Genomic DNA, 12847 nt, shown 5'->3' on the forward strand with positions numbered 1-12847 from the left:
ATTCATTGATTTTTGCCATTGAAAAACATCATGTTATTCATATACCAGAAATGTTTGAAGCTACTGACTGAATGAAAAGAGCTGGCATCTCACTCTCTTTGAATCTTCTTTATCATGCTAAGAGGAGCAGGAAAAAGCAAAAAATTTCAGAATTGCGCCTTGCAATGTGGAGATATTACTGTTTGTGCATTTACAATATTCATTGATTTTTACTATTGAAAAACGTCCAGAAATGTTTGAAGCTACTGACTGAATGAAAGGAGCTGGCATCTCAATCTCTTTGAATCTTTTTTATCATGCTAGGATTAGCAGGAAAAAGTAAAACATTTCAGAATTGCACCTTGCAATGCGGAGAAATTACTGTTTGTGCATTTACAATATTCATTGATTTTTGCCATTGAAAAACATCATGTTATTCATATACCAGAAATGTTTGAAGCTACTGACTGAATGAAAAGAGCTGGCATCTCACTCTCTTTGAATCTTCTTTATCATGCTAAGAGGAGCAGGAAAAAGCAAAAAATTTCAGAATTGCACCTTGCAATGTGGAGATATTACTGTTTGTGCATTTACAATATTCATTGATTTTTGCCATTGAAAAACGTCCAGAAATGTTTGAAGCTACTGACTGAATGAAAGGAGCTGGCATCTCACTCTCTTTGAATCTTCTTTATCATGCTAGGATTAGCAGGAAAAAGCAAAAAATTTCAGAATTGCACCTTGCAATGCGGAGAAATTACTGTTTGTGCATTTACAATATTCATTGATTTTTGCCATTGAAAAACATCATGTTATTCATATACCAGAAATGTTTGAAGCTACTGACTGAATGAAAAGAGCTGGCATCTCACTCTCTTTGAATCTTCTTTATCATGCTAGGATTAGCAGGAAAAAGCAAAAAATTTCAGAATTGCACCATGCAATGTGGAGATATTACTGTTTGTGCTTTTACAATATTCATTGATTTTTGCCATTGAAAAACATCATGTTATTCATATACCAGAAATGTTTGAAGCTACTGACTGAATGAAAAGAGCTGGCATCTCACTCTCTTTGAATCTTCTTTATCATGCTAAGAGGAGCAGGAAAAAGCAAAAAATTTCAGAATTGCACCTTGCAATGTGGAGATATTACTGTTTGTGCATTTACAATATTCATTGATTTTTGCCATTGAAAAACGTCCAGAAATGTTTGAAGCTACTGACTGAATGAAAGGAGCTGGCATCTCACTCTCTTTGAATCTTCTTTATCATGCTAGGATTAGCAGGAAAAAGCAAAAAATTTCAGAATTGCACCTTGCAATGTGGAGATATTACTGTTTGTGCATTTACAATATTCATTGATTTTTGCCATTGAAAAACGTCCAGAAATGTTTGAAGCTACTGACTGAATGAAAGGAGCTGGCATCTCACTCTCTTTGAATCTTCGTTATCATGCTAGGATTAGCAGGAAAAAGCAAAAAATTTCAGAATTGCACCTTGCAATGCGGAGAAATTACTGTTTGTGCATTTACAATATTCATTGATTTTTGCCATTGAAAAACATCATGTTATTCATATACCAGAAATGTTTGAAGCTACTGACTGAATGAAAAGAGCTGGCATCTCACTCTCTTTGAATCTTCTTTATCATGCTAAGAGGAGCAGGAAAAAGCAAAAAATTTCAGAATTGCACCTTGCAATGTGGAGATATTACTGTTTGTGCATTTACAATATTCATTGATTTTTGCCATTGAAAAACGTCCAGAAATGTTTGAAGCTACTGACTGAATGAAAGGAGCTGGCATCTCACTCTCTTTGAATCTTCTTTATCATGCTAGGATTAGCAGGAAAAAGCAAAAAATTTCAGAATTGCACCTTGCAATGCGGAGAAATTACTGTTTGTGCATTTACAATATTCATTGATTTTTGCCATTGAAAAACATCATGTTATTCATATACCAGAAATCTTTGAAGCTACTGACTGAATGAAAAGAGCTGGCATCTCACTCTCTTTGAATCTTCTTTATCATGCTAAGAGGAGCAGGAAAAAGCAAAAAATTTCAGAATTGCACCTTGCAATGTGGAGATATTACTGTTTGTGCATTTACAATATTCATTGATTTTTGCCATTGAAAAACGTCCAGAAATGTTTGAAGCTACTGACTGAATGAAAGGAGCTGGCATCTCACTCTCTTTGAATCTTCTTTATCATGCTAGGATTAGCAGGAAAAAGCAAAAAATTTCAGAATTGCACCTTGCAATGCGGAGAAATTACTGTTTGTGCATTTACAATATTCATTGATTTTTGCCATTGAAAAACATCATGTTATTCATATAACAGAAATGTTTGAAGCTACTGACTGAATGAAAAGAGCTGGCATCTCACTCTCTTTGAATCTTCTTTATCATGCTAAGAGGAGCAGGAAAAGCAAAAAATTTCAGAATTGCAATTTGCAATGTGGAGATATTACTGTTTGTGCATTTACAATATTCATTGATTTTTGCCATTGAAAAACGTCCAGAAATGTTTGAAGCTACTGACTGAATGAAAGGAGCTGGCATCTCACTCTCTTTGAATCTTCTTTATCATGCTAGGATTAGCAGGAAAAAGCCAAAAATTTCAGAATTGCACCTTGCAATGCGGAGAAATTACTGTTTGTGCATTTACAATATTCATTGATTTTTGCCATTGAAAAACATCATGTTATTCATATACCAGAAATGTTTGAAGCTACTGACTGAATTAAAAGAGCTGGCATCTCACTCTCTTTGAATCTTCCTTATCATGCTAGGATTAGCAGGAAAAAGCAAAAAATTTCAGAATTGCACCTTGCAATGTGGAGATATTACTGTTTGTGCATTTACAATATTCATTGATTTTTGCCATTGAAAAACATCATGTTATTCATATACCAGAAATGTTTGAAGCTACTGACTGAATGAAAAGAGCTGGCATCTCACTCTCTTTGAATCTTCTTTATCATGCTAAGAGGAGCAGGAAAAAGCAAAAAATTTCAGAATTGCACCTTGCAATGTGGAGATATTACTGTTTGTGCATTTACAATATTCATTGATTTTTTCCATTGAAAAACGTCCAGAAATGTTTGAAGCTACTGACTGAATGAAAGGAGCTGGCATCTCACTCTCTTTGAATCTTCTTTATCATGCTAGGATTAGCAGGAAAAAGCAAAAAATGTCAGAATTGCACCTTGCAATGCGGAGAAATTACTGTTTGTGCATTTACAATATTCATTGATTTTTGCCATTGAAAAACATCATGTTATTCATATACCAGAAATGTTTGAAGCTACTGACTGAATGAAAAGAGCTGGTATCTCACTCTCTTTGAATCTTCTTTATCATGCTAAGAGGAGCAGGAAAAAGCAAAAAATTTCAGAATTGCACCTTGCAATGTGGAGATATTACTGTTTGTGCATTTACAATATTCATTGATTTTTGTCATTGAAAAACGTCCAGAAATGTTTGAAGCTACTGACTGAATGAAAGGAGCTGGCATCTCACTCTCTTTGAATCTTCTTTATCATGCTAGGATTAGCAGGAAAAAGCAAAAAATTTCAGAATTGCACCTTGCAATGCGGAGAAATTACTGTTTGTGCATTTACAATATTCATTGATTTTTGCCATTGAAAAACATCATGTTATTCATATACCAGAAATGTTTGAAGCTACTGACTGAATGAAAAGAGCTGGCATCTCACTCTCTTTGAATCTTCTTTATCATGCTAAGAGGAGCAGGAAAAAGCAAAAAATTTCAGAATTGCACCTTGCAATGTGGAGATATTACTGTTTGTGCATTTACAATATTCATTGATTTTTGTCATTGAAAAACGTCCAGAAATGTTTGAAGCTACTGACTGAATGAAAGGAGCTGGCATCTCACTCTCTTTGAATCTTCTTTATCATGCTAGGATTAGCAGGAAAAAGCAAAAAATTTCAGAATTGCACCTTGCAATGCGGAGAAATTACTGTTTGTGCATTTACAATATTCATTGATTTTTGCCATTGAAAAACATCATGTTATTCATATACCAGAAATGTTTGAAGCTACTGACTGAATGAAAAGAGCTGGCATCTCACTCTCTTTGAATCTTCTTTATCATGCTAAGAAGAGCAGGAAAAAGCAAAAAATTTCAGAATTGCACCTTGCAATGTGGAGATATTACTGTTTGTGCATTTACAATATTCATTGATTTTTGCCATTGAAAAACATCATGTTATTCATATACCAGAAATGTTTGAAGCTACTGACTGAATGAAAAGAGCTGGCATCTCACTCTCTTTGAATCTTCTTTATCATGCTAAGAGGAGCAGGAAAAAGCAAAAAATTTCAGAATTGCAATCTGCAATGTGGAGATATTACTGTTTGTGCATTTACAATATTCATTGATTTTTGCCATTGAAAAACGTCCAGAAATGTTTGAAGCTACTGACTGAATGAAAGGAGCTGGCATCTCACTCTCTTTGAATCTTCTTTATCATGCTAGGATTAGCAGGAAAAAGCAAAAAATTTCAGAATTGCACCTTGCAATGCGGAGAAATTACTGTTTGTGCATTTACAATATTCATTGATTTTTGCCATTGAAAAACATCATGTTATTCATATACCAGAAATGTTTGAAGCTACTGACTGAATGAAAAGAGCTGGCATCTCACTCTCTTTGAATCTTCTTTATCATGCTAAGAGGAGCAGGAAAAAGCAAAAAATTTCAGAATTGCACCTTGCAATGTGGAGATATTACTGTTTGTGCATTTACAATATTCATTGATTTTTGCCATTGAAAAACGTCCAGAAATGTTTGAAGCTACTGACTGAATGAAAGGAGCTGGCATCTCACTCTCTTTGAATCTTCTTTATCATGCTAGGATTAGCAGGAAAAAGCAAAAAATTTCAGAATTGCACCTTGCAATGCGGAGAAATTACTGTTTGTGTATTTACAATATTCATTGATTTTTGCCATTGAAAAACATCATGTTATTCATATACCAGAAATGTTTGAAGCTACTGACTGAATGAAAAGAGCTGGCATCTCACTCTCTTTGAATCTTCTTTATCATGCTAAGAGGAGCAGGAAAAAGCAAAAAATTTCAGAATTGCACCTTGCAATGTGGAGATATTACTGTTTGTGCATTTACAATATTCATTGATTTTTGCCATTGAAAAACGTCCAGAAATGTTTGAAGCTACTGACTGAATGAAAGGAGCTGGCATCTCACTCTCTTTGAATCTTCTTTATCATGCTAGGATTAGCTGGAAAAAGCAAAAAATTTCAGAATTGCACCTTGCAATGCGGAGAAATTACTGTTTGTGCATTTACAATATTCATTGATTTTTGCCATTGAAAAACATCATGTTATTCATATACCAGAAATGTTTGAAGCTACTGACTGAATTAAAAGAGCTGGCATCTCACTCTCTTTGAATCTTCTTTATCATGCTAAGAGGAGCAGGAAAAAGCAAAAAATTTCAGAATTGCACCTTGCAATGTGGAGATATTACTGTTTGTGCATTTACAATATTCATTGATTTTTGCCATTGAAAAACGTCCAGAAATGTTTGAAGCTACTGACTGAATGAAAGGAGCTGGCATCTCACTCTCTTTGAATCTTCTTTTCATTCTAGGATTAGCAGGAAAAAGCAAAAAATTTCAGAATTGCACCTTGCAATGCGGAGAAATTACTGTTTGTGCATTTACAATATTCATTGATTTTTGCCATTGAAAAACATCATGTTATTCATATACCAGAAATGTTTGAAGCTACTGACTGAATGAAAAGAGCTGGCATCTCACTCTCTTTGAATCTTCTTTATCATGCTAGGATTAGCAGGAAAAAGCAAAAAATTTCAGAATTGCACCATGCAATGTGGAGATATTACTGTTTGTGCATTTACAATATTCATTGATTTTTGCCATTGAAAAACATCATGTTATTCATATACCAGAAATGTTTGAAGCTACTGACTGAATGAAAAGAGCTGGCATCTCACTCTCTTTGAATCTTCTTTATCATGCTAAGAGGAGCAGGAAAAAGCAAAAAATTTCAGAATTGCACCTTGCAATGTGGAGATATTACTGTTTGTGCATTTACAATATTCATTGATTTTTGCCATTGAAAAACGTCCAGAAATGTTTGAAGCTACTGACTGAATGAAAGGAGGTGGCATCTCACTCTCTTTGAATCTTCTTTTCATTCTAGGATTAGCAGGAAAAAGCAAAAAATTTCAGAATTGCACCTTGCAATGCGGAGAAATTACTGTTTGTGCATTTACAATATTCATTGATTTTTGCCATTGAAAAACATCATGTTATTCATATACCAGAAATGTTTGAAGCTACTGACTGAATGAAAAGAGCTGGCATCTCACTCTCTTTGAATCTTCTTTATCATGCTAGGATTAGCAGGAAAAAGCAAAAAATTTCAGAATTGCACCTTGCAATGTGGAGATATTACTGTTTGTGCATTTACAATATTCATTGATTTTTGCCATTGAAAAACATCATGTTATTCATATACCAGAAATGTTTGAAGCTACTGACTGAATGAAAAGAGCTGGCATCTCACTCTCTTTGAATCTTCTTTATCATGCTAAGAGGAGCAGGAAAAAGCAAAAAATTTCAGAATTGCACCTTGCAATGTGGAGATATTACTGTTTGTGCATTTACAATATTCATTGATTTTTGCCATTGAAAAACGTCCAGAAATGTTTGAAGCTACTGACTGAATGAAAGGAGCTGGCATCTCACTCTCTTTGAATCTTCTTTATCATGCTAGGATTAGCAGGAAAAAGCAAAAAATTTCAGAATTGCACCTTGCAATGCGGAGAAATTACTATTTGTGCATTTACAATATTCATTGATTTTTGCCATTGAAAAACATCATGTTATTCATATACCAGAAATGTTTGAAGCTACTGACTGAATGAAAAGAGCTGGCATCTCACTCTCTTTGAATCTTCTTTATCATGCTAAGAGGAGCAGGAAAAAGCAAAAAATTTCAGAATTGCACCTTGCAATGTGGAGATATTACTGTTTGTGCATTTACAATATTCATTGATTTTTGCCATTGAAAAACGTCCAGAAATGTTTGAAGCTACTGACTGAATGAAAGGAGCTGGCATCTCACTCTCTTTGAATCTTCTTTATCATGCTAGGATTAGCAGGAAAAAGCAAAAAATTTCAGAATTGCACCTTGCAATGCGGAGAAATTACTGTTTGTGCATTTACAATATTCATTGATTTTTGCCATTGAAAAACATCATGTTATTCATATACCAGAAATGTTTGAAGCTACTGACTGAATGAAAAGAGCTGGCATCTCACTCTCTTTGAATCTTCTTTATCATGCTAAGAGGAGCAGGAAAAAGCAAAAAATTTCAGAATTGCACCTTGCAATGTGGAGATATTACTGTTTGTGCATTTACAATATTCATTGATTTTTGCCATTGAAAAACGCCCAGAAATGTTTGAAGCTACTGACTGAATGAAAGGAGCTGGCATCTCCCTCACTTTGAATCTTCTTTATCATGCTAGGATTAGCAGGAAAAAGCAAAAAATTTCAGAATTGCACCTTGCAATGTGGAGATATTACTGTTTGTGCATTTACAATATTCATTGATTTTTGCCATTGAAAAACGTCCAGAAATGTTTGAAGCTACTGACTGAATGAAAGGAGCTGGCATCTCACTCTCTTTGAATCTTCTTTATCATGCTATGATTAGCAGGAAAAAGCAAAAAATTTCAGAATTGCACCTTGCAATGTGGAGATATTACTGTTTGTGCATTTACAATATTCATTGATTTTTGCCATTGAAAAACGTCCAGAAATGTTTGAAGCTACTGACTGAATGAAAGGAGCTGGCATCTCACTCTCTTTGAATCTTCTTTATCATGCTAGGATTAGCAGGAAAAAGCAAAAAATTTCAGAATTGCACCTTGCAATGCGGAGAAATTACTGTTTGTGCATTTACAATATTCATTGATTTTTGCCATTGAAAAACATCATGTTATTCATATACCAGAAATGTTTCAAGCTACTGACTGAATGAAAAGAGCTGGCATCTCACTCTCTTTGAATCTTCTTTATCATGCTAAGAGGAGCAGGAAAAAGCAAAAAATTTCAGAATTGCGCCTTGCAATGTGGAGATATTACTGTTTGTGCATTTACAATATTCATTGATTTTTACCATTGAAAAACGTCCAGAAATGTTTGAAGCTACTGACTGAATGAAAGGAGCTGGCATCTCAATCTCTTTGAATCTTTTTTATCATGCTAGGATTAGCAGGAAAAAGTAAAACATTTCAGAATTGCACTTTGCAATGCGGAGAAATTACTGTTTGTGCATTTACAATATTCATTGATTTTTGCCATTGAAAAACATCATGTTATTCATATACCAGAAATGTTTGAAGCTACTGACTGAATGAAAAGAGCTGGCATCTCACTCTCTTTGAATCTTCTTTATCATGCTAAGAGGAGCAGGAAAAAGCAAAAAATTTCAGAATTGCACCTTGCAATGTGGAGATATTACTGTTTGTGCATTTCCAATATTCATTGATTTTTGCCATTGAAAAACGTCCAGAAATGTTTGAAGCTACTGACTGAATGAAAGGAGCTGGCATCTCACTCTCTTTGAATCTTCTTTATCATGCTAGTATTAGCAGGAAAAAGCAAAAAATTTCAGAATTGCACCTTGCAATGCGGAGAAATTACTGTTTGTGCATTTACAATATTCATTGATTTTTGCCATTGAAAAACATCATGTTATTCATATACCAGAAATGTTTGAAGCTACTGACTGAATGAAAAGAGCTGGCATCTCACTCTCTTTGAATCTTCTTTATCATGCTAGGATTAGCAGGAAAAAGCAAAAAAATTCAGAATTGCACCATGCAATGTGGAGCTATTACTGTTTGTGCATTTACAATATTCATTGATTTTTGCCATTGAAAAACATCATGTTATTCATATACCAGAAATGTTTGAAGCTACTGACTGAATGAAAAGAGCTGACATCTCACTCTCTTTGAATCTTCTTTATCATGCTAAGAGGAGCAGGAAAAAGCAAAAAATTTCAGAATTGCACCTTGCAATGTGGAGATATTACTGTTTGTGCATTTACAATATTCATTGATTTTTGCCATTGAAAAACGTCCAGAAATGTTTGAAGCTACTGACTGAATGAAAGGAGCTGGCATCTCACTCTCTTTGAATCTTCTTTATTATGCTAGGATTAGCAGGAAAAAGCAAAAAATGTCAGAATTGCACCTTGCAATGCGGAGAAATTACTGTTTGTGCATTTACAATATTCATTGATTTTTGCCATTGAAAAACATCATGTTATTCATATAACAGAAATGTTTGAAGCTACTGACTGAATGAAAAGAGCTGGCATCTCACTCTCTTTGAATCTTCTTTATCATGCTAAGAGGAGCAGGAAAAAGCAAAAAATTTCAGAATTGCAATTTGCAATGTGGAGATATTACTGTTTGTGCATTTACAATATTCATTGATTTTTGCCATTGAAAAACGTCCAGAAATGTTTGAAGCTACTGACTGAATGAAAGGAGCTGGCATCTCACTCTCTTTGAATCTTCTTTATCATGCTAGGATTAGCAGGAAAAAGCAAAAAATTTCAGAATTGCACCTTGCAATGTGGAGATATTACTGTTTGTGCATTTACAATATTCATTGATTTTTGCCATTGAAAAACATCCAGAAATGTTTGAAGCTACTGACTGAATGAAAGGAGCTGGCATCTCACTCTCTTTGAATCTTCTTTATCATGCTAGGATTAGCAGGAAAAAGCAAAAAATTTCAGAATTGCACCTTGCAATGCGGAGAAATTACTGTTTGTGCATTTACAATATTCATTGATTTTTGCCATTGAAAAACATCATGTTATTCATATACCAGAAATGTTTGAAGCTACTGACTGAATGAAAAGAGCTGGCATCTCACTCTCTTTGAATCTTCTTTATCATGCTAAGAGGAGCAGGAAAAAGCAAAAAATTTCAGAATTGCACCTTGCAATGTGGAGATATTACTGTTTGTGCATTTACAATATTCATTGATTTTTGCCATTGAAAAACGTCCAGAAATGTTTGAAGCTACTGACTGAATGAAAGGAGCTGGCATCTCACTCTCTTTGAATCTTCTTTATCATGCTAGGATTAGCAGGAAAAAGCAAAAAATTTCAGAATTGCACCTTGCAATGCGGAGAAATTACTGTTTGTGCATTTACAATATTCATTGATTTTTGCCATTGAAAAACATCATGTTATTCATATACCAGAAATGTTTGAAGCTACTGACTGAATGAAAAGAGCTGGCATCTCACTCTCTTTGAATCTTCTTTATCATGCTAAGAGGAGCAGGAAAAAGCAAAAAATTTCAGAATTGCACCTTGCAGTGTGGAGATATTACTGTTTGTGCATTTACAATATTCATTGATTTTTGCCATTGAAAAACGTCCAGAAATGTTTGAAGCTACTGACTGAATGAAAGGAGCTGGCATCTCACTCTCTTTGAATCTTCTTTATCATGCTAGGATTAGCAGGAAAAAGCAAAAAATTTCAGAAATGCATCTTGCAATGCGGAGAAATTACTGTTTGTGCATTTACAATATTCATTGATTTTTGCAATTGAAAAACATCATGTTATTCATATACCAGAAATGTTTGAAGCTACTGACTGAATGAAAAGAGCTGGCATCTCACTCTCTTTGAATCTTCTTTATCATGCTAGGATTAGCAGGAAAAAAGCAAAAAATTTCAGAATTGCACCATGCAATGTGGAGATATTACTGTTTGTGCATTTACAATATTCATTGATTTTTGCCATTGAAAAACATCATGTTATTCATATACCAGAAATGTTTGAAGCTACTGACTGAATGAAAAGAGCTGGCATCTCACTCTCTTTGAATCTTCTTTATCATGCTAAGAGGAGCAGGAAAAAGCAAAAAATTTCAGAATTGCACCTTGCAATGTGGAGATATTACTGTTTGTGCATTTACAATATTCATTGATTTTTGCCATTGAAAAACGTCCAGAAATGTTTGAAGCTACTGACTGAATGAAAGGAGCTGGCATCTCACTCTCTTTGAATCTTCTTTATCATGCTAGGATTAGCAGGAAAAAGCAAAAAATTTCAGAATTGCACCTTGCAATGTGGAGATATTACTGTTTGTGCATTTACAATATTCATTGATTTTTGCCATTGAAAAACGTCCAGAAATGTTTGAAGCTACTGACTGAATGAAAGGAGCTGGCATCTCACTCTCTTTGAATCTTCGTTATCATGCTAGGATTAGCAGGAAAAAGCAAAAAATTTCAGAATTGCACCTTGCAATGCGGAGAAATTACTGTTTGTGCATTTACAATATTCATTGATTTTTGCCATTGAAAAACATCATGTTATTCATATACCAGAAATGTTTGAAGCTACTGACTGAATGAAAAGAGCTGGCATCTCACTCTCTTTGAATCTTCTTTATCATGCAAAGAGGAGCAGGAAAAAGCAAAAAATTTCAGAATTGCACCTTGCAATGTGGAGATATTACTGTTTGTGCATTTACAATATTCATTGATTTTTGCCATTGAAAAACGTCCAGAAATGTTTGAAGCTACTGACTGAATGAAAGGAGCTGGCATCTCACTCTCTTTGAATCTTCTTTATCATGCTAGGATTAGCAGGAAAAAGCAAAAAATTTCAGAATTGCACCTTGCAATGCGGAGAAATTACTGTTTGTGCATTTACAATATTCATTGATTTTTGCCATTGAAAAACATCATGTTATTCATATACCAGAAATGTTTGAAGCTACTGACTGAATGAAAAGAGCTGGCATCTCACTCTCTTTGAATCTTCTTTATCATGCTAAGAGGAGCAGGAAAAAGCAAAAAATTTCAGAATTGCACCTTGCAATGTGGAGATATTACTGTTTGTGCATTTACAATATTCATTGATTTTTGCCATTGAAAAACGTCCAGAAATGTTTGAAGCTACTGACTGAATGAAAGGAGCTGGCATCTCACTCTCTTTGAATCTTCTTTATTATGCTAGGATTAGCAGGAAAAAGCAAAAAATTTCAGAATTGCACCTTGCAATGTGGAGATATTACTGTTTGTGCATTTACAATATTCATTGATTTTTGCCATTGAAAAACGTCCAGAAATGTTTGAAGCTACTGACTGAATGAAAGGAGCTGGCATCTCACTCTCTTTGAATCTTCGTTATCATGCTAGGATTAGCAGGAAAAAGCAAAAAATTTCAGAATTGCACCTTGCAATGCGGAGAAATTACTGTTTGTGCATTTACAATATTCATTGATTTTTGCCATTGAAAAACATCATGTTATTCATATACCAGAAATGTTTGAAGCTACTGACTGAATGAAAAGAGCTGGCATCTCACTCTCTTTGAATCTTCTTTATCATGCAAAGAGGAGCAGGAAAAAGCAAAAAATTTCAGAATTGCACCTTGCAATGTGGAGATATTACTGTTTGTGCATTTACAATATTCATTGATTTTTGCCATTGAAAAACGTCCAGAAATGTTTGAAGCTACTGACTGAATGAAAGGAGCTGGCATCTCACTCTCTTTGAATCTTCTTTATCATGCTAGGATTAGCAGGAAAAAGCAAAAAATTTCAGAATTGCACCTTGCAATGCGGAGAAATTACTGTTTGTGCATTTACAATATTCATTGATTTTTGCCATTGAAAAACATCATGTTATTCATATACCAGAAATGTTTGAAGCTACTGACTGAATGAAAAGAGCTGGCATCTCACTCTCTTTGAATCTTCTTTATCATGCTAAGAGGAGCAGGAAAAAGCAAAAAAT

This window comes from Phyllobates terribilis, unplaced genomic scaffold (assembly GCF_046119375.1).
Source record: "Phyllobates terribilis strain yellow unplaced genomic scaffold, ASM4611937v1 Scaffold_182__1_contigs__length_3807330, whole genome shotgun sequence".
In the NCBI taxonomy this organism is placed as follows: Eukaryota; Metazoa; Chordata; class Amphibia; order Anura; family Dendrobatidae; genus Phyllobates; species Phyllobates terribilis.